The sequence below is a fragment of the Mus musculus genome, chromosome 10 (genome assembly GCF_000001635.26).
Source record: "Mus musculus strain C57BL/6J chromosome 10, GRCm38.p6 C57BL/6J".
In the NCBI taxonomy this organism is placed as follows: domain Eukaryota; kingdom Metazoa; phylum Chordata; class Mammalia; order Rodentia; family Muridae; genus Mus; species Mus musculus.
The window spans coordinates 17540357-17561847 of NC_000076.6; the positions used below are offsets into that span (position 1 = coordinate 17540357).

The 21491-nt window shown below is 40.8% G+C and overlaps 1 long non-coding RNA gene across 2 annotated transcripts in view; it reads right to left on the reverse strand.

The window, feature by feature from the left end:
* Gm32543 overlaps positions 1-21491 on the reverse strand; it is a 168813-nt gene that overhangs the window by 28277 nt on the left and 119045 nt on the right. Inside the window, exon 4 of one of the 2 annotated variants that reach the window (XR_380131.2) lies at positions 18592-18693. The exons of the other annotated variant lie outside the window; for it this stretch is intronic. This is a non-coding gene — a long non-coding RNA (predicted gene, 32543). The remainder of the gene's footprint in view (positions 1-18591; positions 18694-21491) is intronic. 2 annotated transcript variants of the gene reach the window in all.

A 21491-nucleotide genomic window follows, 5' to 3' on the forward strand; every position in this document is an offset into this window, starting at 1 on the left:
TATTTCAAACTAAAAGCCTAATTTTTAAAAAATATAATTTATGTAAAAAAAAAAAACCAACAGTGAGCGAACAGCAACAACAGAAACACTTCTTCCCCTCCTGTTAAAGGAAAATAATCTAATAATATGGGATCCAAGTTGTTTTTGCAGACCTGGTATTTCCACTTGTCCCTGCCACTGTTTGAGCTAGGCCACAGCAAGGAAGCACTTCACAGCCGTACTGACTTCTCCTCCTCCTCGTGCAATCTTGTTTTCCTAGTACTTCCTGCTCATAGATTTCTGCACAGCAAATTCATTAAGACGTTTTAACACAGGCTGCCTTTCATGTGGCAAGATGGAGAGACCCTTAAGGGAAGGAGAATGGCCAGGAAGCAAATAAAGATTTAGGCTGAAACAAGAGAAAGGCAAAAGGCTAGGAGGGAAGCCAGAGGACCTGGTCTGGAATAGCTGCCTGTCCACTGGCAGCCACAGAGACTGGAAGGATCAGAGGGGAAGCATGCCATTAAAACAGCAACAGCGACCTGATGCTGTACTTCCTGAGTACAAACTTTGTGTTCTGTAAACCCTTATGCTCATGATAACCTATGAATGGGCACCAATACCATGCTTGCTTCATGGATCAAGAGACTGTGGCCAACAAACAGCCCATGCTTGTTGGGCTCAGTTGGCTAAGAAATAGAAAGCAAGATGAAGTTAAAACAGTATGGCTGAAGGCTATTTAATGCTCAGCTAATAACCCCCAGTAGCAGAGCAGACAGTTCATCATCAGTTGCATGCATGAGTCCTTTGACAGTGGCCAGGAAATACTGTGTGGAGTTTGTTTCTCAGCAGAAAGTGCTGATAGCCCTTATTAGAGTCTCAAAGGGACTCTGTGGTCTAAACCAGGATTTGGCAGCTACTCTCAGACTCTCCTTCCTGTAGACCTTTACTGGTTGTTAATATCTCTGATTCTTCAGTCAAAGTTTTTAGGGGCTCCTCCACCTTCAAAACACCCTAATCTGAGCGGAAAGAGTGATGTAATTCTACTTCATATAAATACATATTTCTAAAAAGAGAAATAAAATAAGAAGAGGAAGGAAGGAAAGAAGAAAGGGAGAAAGGAGAAGTAAGAACACAGAAAATGGAGAGAGGATTTTGTTTAATGCAATGTGAAATCAACAGAAACTTTGTTATAAAATGAAGGGTTCATGAGAGATCCCCTTTTTGACAAAACAATAAAATTATTAATCTTAATGTATTTAATCCATTAGGAAATTGCCCTTGCTCCTTTTAATGAAAGTATCTTTTATTGTTCTTATCAGTAAAAATTATCATCACTCAAGATTGTAAGCAGTGACAGAAGAATTTGGTCAATTCTGATTGAAGAACCAGAGCTTATGGAAAATTGCTGTACAACAAGCTTTGGTTAAAACTGTTTTTAAACCACAGTTTAAGCCTTTTGAGAACTTCATTTATCTTTCCAATCTTTTTTTTTTAATCATTTTATTCTGAAATTGGTTTTCTTGATTTTGTTGTTGTTGTTCTGAGCATTTGTAAATGTGGATTCTATGGATTTTCTTCTGTTACTTCTCCTGAATACACTTTAGGACCCATTACAAATTCTCTTTAAAAACTTTATCAAGCATGGTCTTCTTTCAAACTCAATGTGCTCTTTACACACAGTTTAGCGGCCACAAGCTCTGCTCATTAATACTTAGATTTACTTCATTTGTGCAACATGGGCAGGCACATCAATTGGATGCAATAATAAAACTATATTGGAATACAACAAAAAAAACCACACCCTAATCTGTTACACAAAGTACCCAGCGTGACCCATCATCACTGGACATTCCACCCCCTACCTAGCATGCTCCATCATCCGCTGTTATCGCTCCCACCATTTAACACAACAGCTCCAGACCCTATGCGCATTCTTTCCAGCCTTTCCCAGTTCACTTATACAAAGCACGGAGTCTGAGTCAGGCCAGGGGGGAAAGAGGGCCCCTTTCTAAGGTTTATATGTAACTGTGAGAGCATCCAAGCATGTGCTGGCATGCCAGCCATGTGTTAAAAAGAAAGAAAAAATAGAAAAAGAATGAAAAAAGTGGATGAAAAAGCAATTAGCAATAATGTTTTCCTGCTTTAAAAATTAAAAAGTGCAGAAGGCACATCAGGGTCCTTGAATGTGGTAAGGGTAATGAGGAAGTGTGGTGTGCTCAGAGGATCTTGGGGGAGAGCTTTCTTTGCCCCCCCCCAAATGCTCATCCCCATTAAGTTTTTATTATGCAAGTCTTTCCCAGCTTCATTCCCTCCTGAAGTTGAAAGCCCTGGTTGAAATTCTTTACTTGGAAGGTCACTCCTGCTCTCCTAGCCAAGAATCCTGTTTCCTTTCGTCTTCCCACTTGCTTTCGAATGAAAATATCTTCTTACTTCACCGATTCAAAAATTAATTCCATCATATCCAGAGATGAAGTTTGCTGAGAATTATTAATGCACTTGTTGGGAACACTCTCCGTTCCAAACACATTTACATAAACACACTGGTGTTGCTCTCCACCTGACCCAGTCAGCCATTCTGGATGGTACAAGCCAAAACTCATAGTCACAGCCTGTCCACTTGGGCCCCTCGCCGTGCTAACTCAAAAGCACACTGTCGAGCACATTTCTAATGTCATAAACTTTATCTATCTCCATTGTTTGTTGACATCTTCCAGAAGCTCTTAAGTAGGACTTCTTAGCATGCCCATTTCAAACACTGCTGTAATCAGCTATTATTTCTAGAGCCCAGTGTCCCAGACAGACCTTGAAATTAGCACTGTGCCTCTGCTTGTCATGGTTGGCATTTCTTCCCACGGTGGCACCAAATACATTGGCTGGATAACTAGTAGGAGTTAACCTGATTACCTAACCTTGTTCTCTGGGAAGGAAGCCAGCCCTAGATCTAACAGTAATCCTGTGTCACCCAGCTACCTCTCTGGGAAGATGAAATAAAGGCCTGGTTACTTGAAACAGGGCTTTTGGATGTCAGAACAATGAGATCTTAACACATATAGATAATTTTTTCATCAATAGAAACTAGAATCTTTTTTATCCCAACCAGTTAAGGCACCATATTTGATTCATAATCTGTCAATATTTAGAATGAGGCAGAATACAAATAGGAATGACTCGGTGATCACCCAGAATTCCCTGTGCTTCTACCAGGAGCTTACTCAGACCTAAGTGGCAAATTTAAGACCAAAGATTTAGGAACTGGGTGACAGGTAGATTTTCAAGCAGAAATGATGAAAGAGAGAAATCCATCGTGGCACATTGCAAATGGGAAAATCTAGTTTCATACCAAAACTTGGCACTTTAGAGATGGATACTTCACAGGCATGGAGAGGACTAGGAAGGTCTTCTTAGTATAGAAGTGCCATTCAGAGTCCTTGTACGTTAAAGAACTGAGCTCTGGTGGGTGAAGCAGTCTAAAGTTGGGAGCAAATGAGTCTGTTTGAATCAAAACTCTGCCCTCTGGCATTAGCCTCTAGTGAGTGATTTAACTCCCACATGATATCTGATATTGCATGTCTTCTGCAGCTTTTCATTGTGTGAGTTTGAAAATTCACCCTTGACTTCCTCCCTGACTATCTACCTGTTCATGTGGTTCTCAATGCCTTGTCTATTCCCTTTGCGACACATTTCTGAGTATAGAAATAATAACTTTTCACTGGATTCTGAGATTGTTAAAGGCTAGGCCCACATGGGGTACTGTAGTATCCTCAGCACCAAGTTTCATACCCAGCATCGATCACTTTTTAAGAAATAGCTGTTAAATAAACTGAAGGTATATTAGACTATACCCTGTGAAATAGATATAAAAATGGACACAAACACAAGTGGTTTGGCAGGGATTAAATCATGTAGCTGATGTGCACTAGTTACTGTTCTAATTGCTATAACAAAACACATGACAACAGCATCCATAGAAACAAAGAGTTTATTTGAGCTCACAGTTCCCATATATCTCCCACTACGGGGAAGAAGTCGTGGCAACAGAAAGGCAGCTGGTGACATTGCATCCATACTCAGGAACCAGAAAGAGAATCGAATGCTGGACCTTGGCTCACTTTCTCCCTTTTATTCAGCCTAGGATCTTCAGCCCATGAAATGGACTACCTACATTTAGTGTAAGACTTTTCACCTTAGTTAACTTAGTCTGTCATCTCCCTTGTAGACAGACCCAAAGGTTTGTCTCCTAGATGATGTTAGATTCTGTCAAACTGCCAATCAATATTAGCCATCATACCGTGTAAAGTTCTGTGAATGATGCCTGGAACACAGCAAACACTCAAGAAATAGAAAGTCATAGCTGGTCTTAATCCATAGGACACTAGTTTATAGCCTAGTGTTATCCCCATGTTGCTGACTTCTTGAAATTACTTGAACGTGTACATGTATATATCACCTTTTATCAGGAGATCCTAAATAGGCTCCAGACTCCATCAGAGACCATTATTCTACTCTCTAAAGAAATTAGAGTAATTACTATAGAGATGGATAACATTAGATGACAGAGAATAACACAAGAGCATGGTTTATCTAAGAGTTTTGGAAACAACATTCAAATTCTCTACAAGACTTAATTTACTTTCATGATCAACTAACCACAGAGTTCTGAATGAGGACCTCAGGGAACATGGTTTCTTGTCTGAGTCCTTTCTTTTTCTTAGCTCTATGATCATGGTTAATCAGCTATCTTGTTTTACACATTTTTTTGTCCTTTCATCAAGCAAAGATGATTCAAAACGGGATAACTTTTAAACCCATAAAGATATAAAACTGTGTCTCAACATGAAAAATATTTTTTCTACAAAAGATATCTTGCTCAAACTACCTTTTTTCTTTAATCTGTAATATAATTGACTTAAATTGGATGGTATTTAAGACATCTTCTAACCACTCATAATCCAGAGATTTGAAATGTGAAGAGGCTTTGTTCTGGACATTGATTTTTTTTTTCATTTGAATTGTTACTGGTTTGACTTAAGCTGTTGCTTGTGCAAAGGCCACAATCTTCCCTGGATTATTTGTAAAACTGGTGTTGGAGGAGCAATATCCTAGTCTACTGGGACTTCTCTGGCAAAATGCCCTGGCCTGGGTAATTCATAAATAAAAGAAACTTGTATCTTACTGTTCTGGAGTCTGGGAAGCTCAAGATCACAGCCAGCAGATTCAAAGTCTGGTTAAAAGCCTTTACCTCATAGATAGATGCCTTGTAGCTATGTCCTGATGTCATGGAAGGGGGCTAAGGGTACATGTTCTAACTCTTGTAAAGCTATTTCTCTCATGTATATGGAAGAGTGCATGAGGTAATCCTTTCTTGTTATGGTTAGAATAAGAAATGTTCCCCTATAGTTGTGGTCCCCTGCTAGTGGTCCTATTAAGAGTAGTGCTAGAAACTTTAGGAGATGAGTCCTAGATGGAGAAGAGGTCACTAGAATGATGACTTTTGAAGAACATTTACTGTCTCCACCCCTTCCTCTGAGTCTTTCTCCCTTGACTGCCATGAAGTGAGCTATTCTTCTCTATAAGCATACTCTGCTGCAATTCTCTGATTCAACGTGGACCACAGCAGTAAGCCAAGGAACAATGGACTAAAACCTTTTTTTAAAGTTCTCTAGAGTATTTGTCAAGCAAGATAAAGCTCATTACCTTGTAATATTATCACATTGTGTGATAAGTTCCAACCTGTGAATGGCAAGGCATCAATATTCAGACAGCAGTTTGGTAAAGCACATTTGCTTGTTTTGATTCTATATATTTAGCACTAGGTTAGACTTTCTAATCTTGATAAGTCAGTATAGAATCTTAGTCCATTTTATGAGATTTAGATTCACCATGGAAATAAGTTTATGAGGGATTTTTGAGATTATGGGAAGACCAACCCTAGATGTAGGAAATGTTATTATTCTTTGAGCTGTGGTCCTGGACAACATTAAAGGGAGAAGATCAGGAGTAGGACTTGCCACATTCTGCTCCCGGATTGTGAGCATGGTGTGAGCAGCTGCCTCCTGCCACCATATTCTCCCTGTCATAACAGACTGCATGCCCTGGATCTGGAAGCTAGCATGCACCTCTCCTTCCTTAAGTTGGTTTTGTCAGATATTCTATTGTAGCAATCATCAAAGCTACTAATACAAGTAGCAAGAGAAATGTGAGTTGCCATGAAACCAAAGTACCAAATGATCAGTTTAAAATGTCTTCATCTAGGCCAACAGACAACCAAAAGATGCTATAATTCATCCTGTTCTGGAATTCTCTGCCTTCTTTGTCCATTCCCTATGGTTCTGAATTGTGAACACTGTGACCCATTTCCTGAATGATCTAGCTCAGGAAATGTGAGTTTGGAAATAGGAGAAAGGCCAAGTAGGTGGTAATTTTTTTTAGTAAGAAGACACTCAGAGAGTTTTCCCATAGATGGAGTCAACAGCCTTGAGTGGCATGGAACAAATTGGTGGCCACACAAGCATGTTGCAACGCTCGTCTGAATAGCAAGAGAACATAATGCTTCGATAATTGGAAGGCAAAACATCTAATCAGAGGGGTGAACTTTTAAAAAGTGGCCTGCACTTCTGGGGAACTGTCTCTGTGGAGTGCATCAGCCCCCCAGAAAGCCATCTTGAGGGGACTGGAAACTTGAGCTCTTTGGCCAGCTGGGACTTTCCAGAGAGAACCCAGACTGATGAATCTAGTCGTACCCAGACAGGTCTCTGCATATCTGTTCAGTGTTACTTCAATCCAGATCATTCTTCAGAGTCCAGTATTTGAGGTGAGTAAATCTAATATCATCTCATGCAATGATGTACCCAAGTGTCCGGCCACGGAGATAGCTTTCTGCATTCTATTTTGATTTGATTCCTTCAGCATTTCTTTGCTGACATCCTATTTCCTCAGTAAAGAAGATTCTACCCTGATAGATAGCTGGGCCTGAGGTGCAATGAAATCACATTGCCTATAACCCACACAGACTCACTGACCTGATTTCCATAAATAGATAAATTCATCAAGGAAAAACACAGGATCAAACTCTAAAAGCCATCTCAGGAAATGATTCGTTTCAGACGTTTGCCTCAGGTCAAATTAAATTTTCAGCCATCTCTAAAACCCACGTCTGTCTATATTTTTAAAAAAGAGATTTAGATTAAATAAGCTTCCCAGATAACCTCTAATATATGATCAATTTTTATGTCATACATACACTTTTTTTTATGACTGGTAGAATAGATGAGAACAGGATAAATCTTCCAGAGTGTAGTAGATGTCACTTTACAAATGACAACAGAGACTGGGGGGAGAAAAATAGATGACTTTCCTGAGGTAACAAATTTTCATTTACTTCTCTAGTTATTCATTTATTCAGCATGCGCTCAAAACCAGCTATCTGTTGTTTATTCTCCATAGTCCCAGTTGCAGACTGAGAAAAATGCAGAGTATGAGTCTGCTAGAGCTACAGTAACAAGCCACCACATACTGGATATGTGAGACAACAGAAATGTACTGCTTCACCTCTGGAAGGCTGAGGTCGGAAATCAAGGTATCCGTAGGTGTGACCTCTCCAGGGGTCTGCAAGAAACTTTTTATTCCATGCTCCTACCCCACCCTCATCCCCACTCTCACCCCATGTTTTACTATGGGCCTCTGGTCCTTTCATTTCCCTTTTGATGATTCACCCTTATATTTTTGAATATCAACTACATGCCAAGCCATAATTGAAGAAAAAGGAAAAACAAAATCAGAATTGGCCTGTAAACTTTTGTGGGATAGTTCTCTTACTGTTGTTGGTTTTGAGTCATTGTTGTGTGTTTCTTTGGGGAAATGCCAGGAATCAATCCAGGGCTATGTGCATGCTAGGTAACTCTACTACTTGGCTAGATCCTCTGTCCTTTCCGCTGACTTCCAAGAGGAAGAAGGACTGTAGAGCCCCTCAGCGAGTTATTCATGCTTCTGAAGTCATTACAACTTTATGAAGCTCATCTGTGTGCCATATATTGGTAATGGCTGACGCTGGAAAAAGCAAGGTCAGTTGATGTCTTAGTTTCATCCAGGTACAACCTGACTAACACTTGACACCCGGTGACCTACATCACAGAACAATGGCTTTTTCTCCTCCAAATGATAATTGTTCTTGAAATTCTGAAGAACTAGAATTTCTCGTTTCTTTACAATCTTCCATAGTCCATGTAGCCCATTATCTCTTCAAATGCTACCTACCGGATTCTGTGGACTGACTATTCTCTGCTTAGCTCAAGATTTTACTAAATAAATTCTTGACCCAGAGGATACAGGTGTCATTGATGGTATGGATGGCACTGTGGTCACTGAAATCACAGCTTACCGGAAGGCAGACACGATACTTCCATTAACCCAGCCCAACACTAACTTGATGTGACTGATAATCAAACTACCACACTGGCTTACATTAAATACCCGAACACGTGTACTTTTTTTTTTCTTCAGTTTTGAACTCCAAGTCTATCAGACTTCATCCGGTTTTGATCTAGCAACTGCATGTCTTGATACTGGCTCTGGGCAGGACTCTGCCCCTACTGCATTGTGATGGAAAACGGAAGTCCCCAGATCATTCACTGTATGACTCTCATTGGGTCATCTGACATTCATGAACCTCAGGTTTTGCTCACTGGAAAAACAGTACTGGGGGTGGGCACTAGCAGTCATAATCCTCTGAAGCATCAGGAGACTCCACTGAGGTGCACAGGGCAAAAGTTATTTTGCAGAGTGGAAAACATTATGCAAATGTGAGTTGATAGTAGGGCTGTTGGCTTTTCTTTTTTTTGTCTGTCAACTTCAGAGGTGATTAAGCATATTTTCTGTCTTTAGTCAGTGCATTGACTCAAGTGCCAAACAGATTAAGACCAAAATATTGACCAATGTGCTTTGGATTTTTTTACAACCTGTATGACTCTACCTGATGCTATGATGACCCAATCTGAATATACATAGTTCGCCTTAGCCGCAGACCTCGTTGAGCCTGGCTGTGTGTCAGCTAATACGGTGTAGTTGTTGCCCTCAACAGCTCTGAGGCAGGCATAGTTGGCTTCGGTTCTAGCTCAGCAATTTGCATAAACTATTTGATCTCCTGCGATCCCTGTTTCTTATCTTCTGAACGGGAAGATAAACAAAGTACCAGCTCAGACAGAGCATTAGATGGGTAAGTGTAACGGGTAAATGGGCTGCACTTGTTGAGATGACAATAGCCACTCACCGTGAGGTTCTTCTCTTAGGATATTATTGAGAAAGTGATGTTTTTACTAGTCAACCCTGTGATTTTATAAAGTTGTTCCATTTCAGAAGCAAGAAGCTCACTTAAACTAGCATAACTTAACTCGCTGAGTTCCTTGTGAACCTGTGTGCATGCCTCATAAACCACCACATTCCTTAGTTACTGCTCACAAACCATTACATTAGAAAATCCACCCATGGCTTTCTCTAGGCTCACTATGGAAGAATAGCTGACCTATTTTCGGTCTCTGGAATCTATCCTCCTTTTAGAAAAATGAATCAACATTTCCCTTTTTTCATTCATCTTTTGGTTTCTTGAAGACTTCAGTAACTTCTGAGATTAATCGTCAGTTCACATTCACCCATTCAGTGAGACTAGCTAGAATGTGCGCTATTTGTCCAGCATTCCAGTGTTCCCAGTGGCTGGGCACAGCTTATACCTGGAGCTGTCAGCTAGAGCTCATTTATTGCAGTCAGGTTCTGGCCAACTGTCCAGTCATCTCTGTAGACTTACAGTCAACCCCTTCTTTGCTTTGTTTGTGTGTGTGGACAAGTCAGATAAGGCTGAGTCATAATTTCCTCCCCCAACAAAATAGGATAATAATAACAGCTATGACTACCACACAGAGTGAAAATAAATGAGGTGAAGTGCAAAAAGCATGCCCCCCACCAAAAAACAAAAACAAAACAAAACAAAAAACCCAAAGCAAGCATACAAAATGAAAGTCTTGTTTGCTCCTCCTCTTATATCCTGCAGACCACTTTATTTGCTGCAGAACTTGAAAGCAAAATCTGAATTTAATAGTTCTGTTAGCTGTTATCATTACACCATCTGCCCCAGGCAGCTTGGCTATCACTTCCTTGTTCTTCTACTCTTAAACACAAAGGAAAATATCCTTCTTGTGGTCTTTAACAGTTCCGGTGAACCCAAATTATTTGTTTTCTATTAGCACCCCTGTAGTATATTCCCCATTAAGATACAGGGACAGTCAGAGCCATCAAGACCTGAAAAAGACGAGGGAACAACAAGAATGCAAAGGAAGAGTTGGTGGGGTTGAAAAAATGAAGCTGAATGTGGTCAATGGAGCTGAACATATACTGTGTTTCATGGAACCAGAGATGATTACGCTATGGGAACGCAGCTGAGGAGTGACGTGGACTCTCTGGTTAATAATAGGAAGCATAATAAGAGAGATTACATATGGAGTTTTGCAAGCAGGCACAAAAGAGTCTATTAGGCGGTGTCTTTAGCAATAACTTTTCAAATGAAGAAACACTGCCCAAACTATCACTTTTATGTACAGTGCTAAATAAGATGAGGGAGGCACGTCAACCCACGCAGTTCTGTGAGGAAACTTCTGGAGGAGGGGAAGTAATATGGTGTATGCATAAATATTCAGAGTAATATGGTTGGCAAGGGACAGAGAAATTAAAATGTCTCAAGTAGATTATTGTCAGACCTGTTGACTTCTGTACCTTCTCCTTCCATTTCAGCCAGACCTGGGCACATGGTTAGGTACCATGTAGGCTGAGGTTTTATGGGAGAGCACAGAATATCATCTTTTTGTCTCTTAACAATGTAGGAGCACTGTACTGTATGTAACTGTGATTAGTTCACAAATTAAGATCTTTTCCCTAAGAGAAGGGCCTTCCTATCACCTTCAAAGAGGAAGACTGTCAAAAGCCAGACTTTCTATTATAAAATGGTTTTAAATATAATGAAACTTCAAGCAACCATGCGTCTCAGGGCAGAAGTGGAAACACTATTCTGTTGGGGTCAAACTCACTTGCCAATGTTTTTTTGTAAATAAAGTTTCATTGGAATGCAATTATATTTAGTAGCTTACCAACTATCTGTACACAGGCATTGCATTACAATGGCAGTGTTGAATAACTATGGTGGAGAACTTACAGCCAGAAAAACTTAAAATATTTACTGCTTCATAGAAAAAGTTTGCCAACTCTTACCACAGAGCAAAAAGAGAAAGATCGTTGAAGCCTAGAGAGTTTGGAGGTTCACGGTAACTTCCCCATTAATTTTTATTGTTAATTAGCTACAAAAGCCCTACTCTAAAAAAATGAATTAATAAGAGTGCAGTTGGTAATTTCGTGGGATATGCGTCACAAAACCCACCTGTGCTGCATATACACTTTTAACTTGAATCCTAACAATTCCATGACACTTTTCCATGAACTGAACAGACCTTTGTCTCTTGTAGAGTAGAGAAAACACACAGTCTTTTGTGAGCATGTGCTGGAGTAGAAAGCAGATACAACTCAAGCTTGCCCAGATGGGTGCCAAAAAGAACAATGAGCAAACAGTTTTAAAACCAGCCATCCTTCTGGGAAGACATGCCCTGTAGCTACCTGTTTCATTGGTCACGTGTACCAGTCTGATTGACACGTGACAGCTACTCCACTACACATTAGGGAGCTAAGATAGAAATGTCATGGATCCTTTATCGGAGGATTTATTGTCTTTTCAATCTTTGCAAAATGTGCATTGCTATACTCAACATAGATATTCCCCTCCACCCACGTAAGGGAGACATAACTGACGTCCAAAAGAGAATACTCCGGGGGAACTTGACCTGGAGGCCTTTTGTGTGTGAACAGTAAGAGAACTTAGACACACACTTGATGCCAGCCCTGGGTAAGTACACAAGTGTTTAAGGTTCACAATGTGTCCAACCTGCTTCTGGTTTTATTTCTTTTTCTGAACCTCATTTTCCTGTTGCCCTACTTTCTTTACCCACTTATTCTTCATTTTGTTTTTATCTTGTGGGGTATTAATAGGTAATCCACTTTAAATCCTTTCTGGAACAAGGCAGGGTATAAGTAAACAAGTTAAAATGAACTGGACTGCTGAATAGAGTTATTTAGTATTGTCTATCTGAATATCAAAAAAATTTTAAAAAAATTTAAAAACCCTGCCAAAATCAACAATTTTGTTTTGGCATCATAGCTGCTGAGGTTTTCTTTCAAACAGAAATTGCTCAACAGGTTCATGGGCTTCTTGTTGCTCCTGCAGACATTTGATGTCAGAACTGTTCACTAGACAGAAAAGGATGTTCATTTTGCAGTCTCCTAGGCAGAGGAGGTAGCTAACATTATAGCTTCAGTACCGAAGTTACTGATGGCCTTGCCAGCCGCATGAAATCTCTTCTAGGAGGAAAAAAAATCTTATTAATTTGTAAAGTGCTCAACTATTTACCAAAAAATTATACATATGGCATCTTGCTCAAGCTTCATCACTACTCGAATTACATTTGTTTTTTGTTTTTTGTTTTTTTAATAGCTGAGGGGTCTGGATCTTTGAGAAGTCAAGCAATATGAAGAGAAAAAAGGGATTCAAACTTGGATTATGAAACCACATCAAAGTATCACCACCCCTCTGCACTTTCCCTAGCCCTTCAACTTCTTCCCAACCATCTGATGCAGGAACCATATAATCTCCCTGCTATGAAACAGGTCATAGCCAAAGACTGAAATCTCAGACCCTCACTGTCCAGAAGCTACCTTAGTTGACTGCACTGACAAAAACTGGATGCATGAAAATAACAGATATAAATACTCGCAAACTTCTGGGGAGCAGAGGCTGACATCAAGGTGTCAGGAAGAACTACACTCCTGCTGAAGGCCAGAGGAGAGAACAGGAACTTGGTGTCTCTCAATTTCTGGGGGACTCCAGACATCCTTGGCTTGTGACCACATCACTGCACTTTGGTCTTCTATGGCCTCTTCTCCTTATGTCTCCTCCATATTCTTCTCTAAGACATATATGGATGCAGTACTCATGTAGAATAAGCCTCTCTTCTTGAGACCTAGAACTGTTGTTGTATAGTGACAATACTCATAGGTTCTAGGGGTTGGAATATGAGCACATATTTTGAGAGCAACCATTCTATGTACTAAAACCACTGACCCGCAGGTGGCTTACCCACCCTGAATCTAAAAATATATTTGATGTGAAGAGTAAACAGCAAATAAAATAATCTAAGTAACAGTGACCCCCCCAACATCAATAAAAGGGTTCCCCTCCTGCTTTCCATTAGGACCTCTTCAAGGACAAGTACATTCATTTTAAGATGATTTTCTTCGTTAGGAAGACTCACAAATGCATGCTTAAATTCCCCATTCCTTTCATATCCGCTTTAGATTGCCTTTTCCTACCACATTGTATTCATCCTGAAGACAAAGAACAACATGCTTTTTGAATTCTGTTTTATCACGAACTAGGACAGTGCTTATCAAAGCTTCTGTGGTAAAGGATAAGAGTTTAATTGTGTAAAATAAAACAAAAATGCCATTGTGATAAAGAGTGTCGGCGAAAGTTTCCAATGCTTAACTTTCATCTTATTGCAGACCAAAAACAAATCTCTGGAACCTTCTGTCCATGGCCAAGGGCATTTACAAGACTTTAATTACTAGTCTAAACTCCAAAACACACTCTCTCTCTCTCTTTCTCTTTCTCTCTCATATAAATGTCAACATAAAAGTTATATGCTTGTATGCTTGTCAAATACTATGATTTTAGCATAATTTATTTTCCCTATGCCTGCATAGGGTTCCTTCATACACACCTTTAACTCCAAGAACACACTCTCGTATCTCCCCCCTCTTTCAATGGTGTGAGATGAACCATTGCAACGGGATACCTAATGCCTTTCTTTCATTCCCTTGCTTTCCTTTCTACCTAGATATGCATTTCACTTAGACAAATCTACTATTTTCCCTCCTATCAGATAGGTTTTCCTAATAAAGAAACCTTTCTCTTGGTTTTCTTTCAGACTGGACTGCATCTCATCAATGTTTTCCATAATGTTCTATTTATTTTGAGTTACTTGTTACCGCTCATTCTGTGTTCAAACATGTAGCTTGTTCATATCATAAACATTCTTCTATCTCTCTTTTTTCTCTCATTTTCTTTCTTTAGACAGAATATCACTAGTTAGCCCTAGATGCCCTAGAACTTACTAAGTAGACCAAGTTGTCCTCAAACTCACAGAAACCGATCTGTCTTTACCTCCTGTGTACTAGGACCAAAGACTGTGCCACCAAACCCAGCTAGTAAATATTCTCAGTGAATTTCTTCGGTATTTGTTGAATGGATACAGAATGGCCATGATAGTATCTAGAGCCACCACAGCTCTACATGTGTTTTCTCTGACATATCTATTGTCCTTAACACCTAATTCGGAATTTGACTTGACTTTACCTGGCCCGTCATCCACTTCTCTTTGCTTCCCGTTTTCACAAGTGCCATCATGACTTTCATACAAGCATGTTCTCTCCCTCAGATGTTCTCAAGAATCCTGCTGTTACCTCCCTTTCTCTCTTCTTTCCTATACTCAGACATCCAGACTAGAGGCTGAGAAAAACATCCCACTCACCCTCCCCATCTTTTCACTTTCCTGCCCAGTCCTTGGGTGCAGCCCAGGTTCCTAATACCTGGCATTTGTTCAACGGGAACCATTGCAATAGCAGAGACTGGCAAGCTTGAAGACTCTTAATGGTCCTCTATCATACCTAGGGGCAAGTCCTATCATACTTCCAGGAAGACAGCACACAGGGAATGGGGATGTCTGGGCTCAACTGCAGCGTCTTCACCCAAAACACCAAGGTGGACACTTCACTAGAAAGCACTGTTTCTGTTTGATTGATTAGGGCAACATGGCTCCATCATTTGGCAAGTTAATCAGTTTTAGATACATCAGAGGTAGTATAAAAGCACCTCCTAGAACACACATAAACAACCCTCTGGGAGACAGTACACTCGGATTTCCTCTTGTCCCTCCCAGATATTTCAAAGACCCTCAAAGCATTCTTAGGGACTATTTGGAAGTCACTTTACCACCCAAGAACACTTTTTCCTTCTCTGGACTAGCCAGAAATTAAACAGAATCAAAATTAAAAAGAATCCCAGCCAGACTGTGTTGTCACAGACCTTTAAAACCAGCACTTTCAGTAGGCAGAGGCAAGTAGGTCTAAGTTTAAGGCCAGCCTTAATACAGAGCAAATTCCAGGACAGCCAGGGATACATAGAGAAACTGTGTCTCAAGAACAAACCAAACGAAAAAAGAGAAAAATAAAAAGGGAAGAAAGAAAGAAAGAAAGAAAGAAAGAAAGAAAGAAAGGAAGGAAGGAAGGAAGGAAGGAAGGAAGGAAGGAAGGAAGGAAGGAAGGAAGGAAAGAGAAAGAAAGAAAGAAAGAAAGAAAGAAAGAAAGAAAGAAAGAAAGAAAGAAAGAAAGAAAGAAGGAAGAGACTCTTTTCTTTCTTAAATCTGCATTTTGTAATTTTTTTTCTCCCCAAGGCAGGCATTTTCCCATGGTCACCATTAAGGTACAATATATGTTTGCCACCTCCCCCATTTCCCTCTACACTTCAGAAGCGTGCAGGCCAATCTGGTTTTAAAGATATTGCAGGGAGTCAGATGTAAAGAAGAACAGGCAAACCTATGAAAGTTGTCAAAAAAAAAAAAAGAAGAAGAAGTAATTTGAGGTAGTCCTAGTCACTGTCCTCGGTATATAATTGACTCCCTTTTCATCTACAAGTCTACTGGGGAAACAGGGTAAGGTTTTGTCGATTTTAAATTATACTCCAACCGGGGTTAAAATGTTTGTCCCCTGTGTATGACTTCACAGGAATTCCTCTGACTGTCCTTTGGAGGCCCTAATTAAGGACAAGACTAGAAATGCCTGAAGACTCTTTTCCTGTCCTTCAGGTTATGCTACTCTGAACTGGAATGTATGTCTTCGTGCTTCCAAGATGTCCCAGCCTTCTGGCCCTGTAAGTCAGCCTCTTCTCTCCCATGGCCTCAGAGGGGAACGATCCTACTTGATTTGCTCCCTGAAAACTCTTCCCCAGAAGGCTTTCCATTCCCAGTCCAAGGTCAGTTTTCTCCAGCCTTGAGGAGCTGCCTGCGTCATGACAGAAGCTCAGCCCAACCGGATCAGATTAGTTCTACTGACAGCCAAGGCTGTCTCTAATGACCTTCTGTATATAGACATTCTGTGCAGTGTCTCTGACCTTGGCCCTCGTGGCTCCCACTGTCTTATGAGATCTCAGGACCAGCCACTTCACTCACAAGACCAGGGCCAAATGAAAACACAGATCTTTTGTTCAAAGAAAACATCATGAATTTCAAAGTAGCAACAGTATGGCATTAACCCAAATCTGGCCCTCCTAAGAGCAGCAGTCAATGCTATTACACTGGCATGCCTTCCCAGAAAGCAAGCCTTGTGCCTCTCTTTTAATAGTCTTCATCTTTCCAGTACTTTCTTTGACCATATTGGTATGTCCAATCAATAAATTTACAGTATGTAAGTTTCACATCTAACCCTAGTTGATAGTCTAGTCTTACTTGAACCACAATATTGGCTCCACTACACATAAAATTATCTGAGATGACTCAGAGTCATATCCTACTTCCAGAGATGTGATTCTTGAAAAATCAAAGATTCACAATATGGAAATGATTTGTCATTCAATAATCAAGTATTGGCACTTATCCAGTTTCCCACTTGATGGTAAGGACAGGAAAATGCAGACAGAGGTGTCTGTGGGTGTGGTAGATATCATCCGATTTAGAGAAATAAACACAGAACAACCAGAAAGCAACATGATAGTAGGTAAGGAAACTGAGAGTAAGAAAGGATGAGAGAAAGGGAGGGAGGGAGGAGAAGAAAGCCATAAACATGGAACCCAAAGCTTTTCTTTATTTGGGATGGGGTGTTTTACAGTGCCTCAGAATATCCTTCTAGAAAGGTGGATTATACAGCCTTTAAACAGAGGTGGTTCTCAAGCCCTTTCACCCAGTCCTTTGAAGAAAACTGTAGAGGAACTAGTTACATCAGCCACAGAGCAGAGAGAGGTGAGGAGAGAAGGAGAAGCATGCCCTCTACAACCCAACTCTAGAAAGCAATGTTCAGAGTTTTGTGAGTCTCTAGATAGTCGGCAGTGTTTCAGAGCCGTCTGTGAAAGAAACATCTTTTCTACATAACGTTTCTCCAGACCAGGCATATCATCCTGAGAGGAGTGCTCCAGTGAGCGTCCTCTGTCCATAAGGGACACGTGGAGTGCACACATTGCAGGAAACTTCCTAGATGAGCTATGCAACTTGGCCCTTCGAAAAAGCTTCTCCGGAAAAAGGTTTAGCAAAACTTCATCAGATTCTACGGGCATCACTGACAATCAATAGACTTTTCAAAAAGATGTCACCTTTGGAGGTTGTACTCCCTAGGCTAACAGCATTTAAATTACTAGTGTTTACGATGTTCTTTGGAAAAGATCTTTGATCAAGAAGCAATAGTTAAAAGCATAACTTTGTTCTAGCACTAAGAGGCTGAGAACCCAGATATGGGAAAGAAAATATTCCTAGTGATAGCAACCCATCCCTACCAACACCCCCATCAATTTTCATTTAAATGTACACCTGTTGTTGTGTGATTTGAAAGGTGGCAGCCAGGGAACTCCCTATTGTGTTGATCTGTTTTTTTCTGGAGATACACTCTGATGTCATCTTTCATCATCTCAGTCAGTCTTTCCCCCTCCCCTGAGGAGCATCCTTCCCCATCAGGCTGTGAATAGGCACTCCCTGGGTCCTATACATCAAGGAGCACAAAGAAACTTCCCTTGCCTCTGCAGCCTCATCCTCATATGGTAGCTTCGCTTGATTCCTGAGAGTCCTTCAGTAAACTCACTGCTGTAAATGGCGAAATTATTGACTAGACTCTTTCTTAGTGACCGCTTACCAGAAGGAACTCCAGTGAGGGAGAATGAATACCCATAATGCCTGAGGGGAGAATAAGTCCCACCGCAGAACCAGGAGCTCTGAAGGGAAATGATGAATCCTTGAAAATGGGTCTTTCCATTTTGTAAGGGCACAGGTGTCTAGAACCTGCCTCAAGCCATCTTGACAGTTTTCTGAAGTTTTGAACTCTCAGCAGCATGAGGAGAAACCACACATTGAAAGTCCCAGGGTGTTTCTGCCTGCTTCACTCTGCCTGCCACAACAATGCCAGGATGTGTCTGCTCTTCCTCTCAAGTCAGACAGTTTGCCATTGGCCGAATTGTCAAAGTGGCCCCTTCAAACCCTCCCTTAGCCTTCAGACATCTCCAAGAAGTCCATCATCAGAATTCCCTACCAGATGCTTGAGTCTAGGGCAATGAATGCCTCTCCACACCTTCAGACCACTAGAGGAGCCATTTCTCGGCATGGAAAGGAAACACACATGGCATGGATATCAAAGGAGTGTCCTCACTCATCTGCCCACAGAGGCAACATGTTACATCAGATGAGAGGATAGGTACAGAGTCACACCTACCTTCCTAGAATGACTACTGCCGCAGTGTCTGCATTTATCATATTGTCCAGGCCACCGTTTCTTTGCCTGTGTAATGGGGACAATGTTGTTTGCAGTGTGGGGCTGTGAAAAGAATATATAGGAGCAGCTTAATAAATAAATAAATAAATAAATAAATAAATAAATAAATAAATGATGTAGTCTCCATGGTAGTTTCCTATTCCAATTGAGCATTTAAATTAACTACAGTCATTAATCCCAACAGAGAAAAAGGTTTATTTTGTATATAATTCTTACTTACATTCTATTTTATCTAAGCTCTAGGACAACTAACCCACGAACTTGCATCCCCCAAGACCCAGCAGTGGTTTCTGAAGCTCTGACTGCATATACAATTTTGGAAATGATTTCTAGGCAGAAAGGAAAATGGAGCCCTCTTCTTAGGAAATTAAAAGTGTGAGCTTGCCCTGAGAAATATTTACTTGGAGTGTTCAAATCAATTATTCTATGACTTTCTAACCATCGTCCAACTATTTACTCCATTAGAAACATCACACTAGGGGAGGGGGGCTAGCATGGACTTTTCTCAGTATATTGTAAGAAACCATCCTTAATGTTTTCAGGGATATTCTAGTCAAGCGGCCCCTGTAATGTGATTGCAAAGGACTTTCCCAAAATGGCCTAATTTATCCATGCAGCCAAAGAATGAAAATCTGGGCCTATAGCATAAGCCTCTAAGACTTTCTGAATACAAAAATCCATAGCTTGAACTCAAAGAAATAAAAAGACTCAGCACCAGGCTTCAAATTCCTGAGGTGGGAGTGTTGCACAGATCTCAGCATGCTGACACAGCAACCGGGCAGCTAAGCCAAGGAAAAGAGGCAAGGGGTGGGCATGGAAAAGACAAGAATAAAAGAAAGAGGGTTCCAGCTTCTTTCGTTTTTATAAAAGAATTTCTCAAAATTCTCGGCCTTGGGTGAAGAGTGGATCAAATGGTTACTTTTGAGAAACTTTTCCAATCCAGTATCATAATAGAGTTGGGCAAAATGATGTTGTTTGGGGCCCCCAATGGGAAATCATAAATTCTGGGTTATTAATGGTACTTTATGTACTGCTGGCTCTTAAAAACATTTTTCTGTTCTTGAGTCATGACGGAAGCTACAGCTTGAATTTAATTGTTCAATTTGCTTTTTTTTTTTTTTTTTCTTTCCTGGGTGAGCCAGCATTAGACTTGAGGAACTGAAAGTTTATACAGTTAGCAAGACTCCAGGGAACAGAGCTCAGCTGAGCTGAGCCAGTGAGCACAGCGCCAGAGATTATCTACCCTCCAGGAAAACGCAGATTCAGAAAGAAAGAGGGTGATTAGAAAGAATGGCAAAATGTCTCCATTAGGTTGGTGGGTCTGCCTTTCAAAATAAGAGAAACAAACCAAACAGAAAGCTTCCTCCTTGAAGTTCCTTAACTCCATTTTGATGCTCACTTTGGCTCACTGTTAGACAACTTACATTGTCCCTTAGCAGCTGTGCAAGATCCAGTGAGTCTTTAGGGAGGCTGCGGCCAAGAGTTGAGAGTTTAAGGGAGCAGAAAGGAGATCTCTGCTCACTAAATGATAGGCTGTGCGAATGCTGATGCTTTTTCAGCCTCTGTGCCTGTAAAGAAGATCTCTTAACTCCGGCTGTGGGCCTCACCCTTGTTTGTGTACCATGTTTTTGATGTTTTTACTTGAGCACATTTGAGTTAGACTTGAAGGAAACCAAACTTGTCATTTTCCCCAATCCACACAGAGACTGAAACAGAGTGAAATACAAGACATGGTGTGTCCTCTGTGTGTGTGTGTGTGTGTGTGTGTGTATGCATGTATCTCTCTGTGTATGCATGTGTGTCTGTGTATGTGTATGCATATGTGTATGTCTGTGTGTGTGTATATATGTGTGTGTTCAGGCATGTGTGTCTGTGTATGTGTGTGTATATGTGTGTGTCTGTGAGTGTGTGTGTATCTGTGTGTGTCTGTGTGCATATGTGTGTATCTCTGTATATGTGTGTGCATATTTGTATATGTGTATGCAGGCATGTGTGTGTGTCTGTGTGTATGTGTATGTGTGTGTGTTCATATGTGTGTGTGTGTGTGTGTATCTCTGTGTATGTCTGTGTGTGTGTCTGTATATGTGTGTGCATATGTGAATATGTGTGTATATGTGTGTGTGCAGGCATGTGTGTGTGTAGGCATGTGTGTGTGTATCTCTGTGTCTGTCTGTCTGTGTATGTGTGTGTGTGTCTATGTGTGTGTGCAGGCGTGTGTGTCTGTCTGTGTACATGTGTGTGTGACATGTTGAGCATCCTGAAATCTAATCTGGCCATTGAAAATCCCAGGCTGCTTTTTCTCAATTGTTAGATATTTTCCATCCAGATCTATAACAACGTCAGGTGCAAGTTTTGAGATTTACACAGACAGTGAACTAATATATTACAGGGATCTGAAAAAAAAAAGGACAAACAAAAATTACCTGAAGGGATACTGCACTATAGTCTCAACCCTTTCCTATATAGAGACACCGTGAGCTAGGGCTTCCTGCTCCTTTGGGCCCCAACTATAGATGGGCCCTGTCCTTCTGGGTTGAATTCCTCACTATTTTCCTGTGTCTGAATTTCCTGTAAATGATAAAACTGTAAAACAAAGAGTCATAACATCTGGACCTTCCTGCTTGGGACTTGATGAAGATAAATTGAGTACTAACAGGAAAAGACGGAAGAGCCCCCGTGACAGAGGCCAAGCTCATTCAAAAGGAAGAGCATTCATTTGACTGTGCTCGTGGCTTACTTAAAAACCAATGAAGAGGCAACGCGAAGGGCCCCTGAAGCCATCCCGGTACTCCCTGCTTTCTCTCAGCTCCAGCCTCAGCAGCCTAGAAGTAACTTGCCTC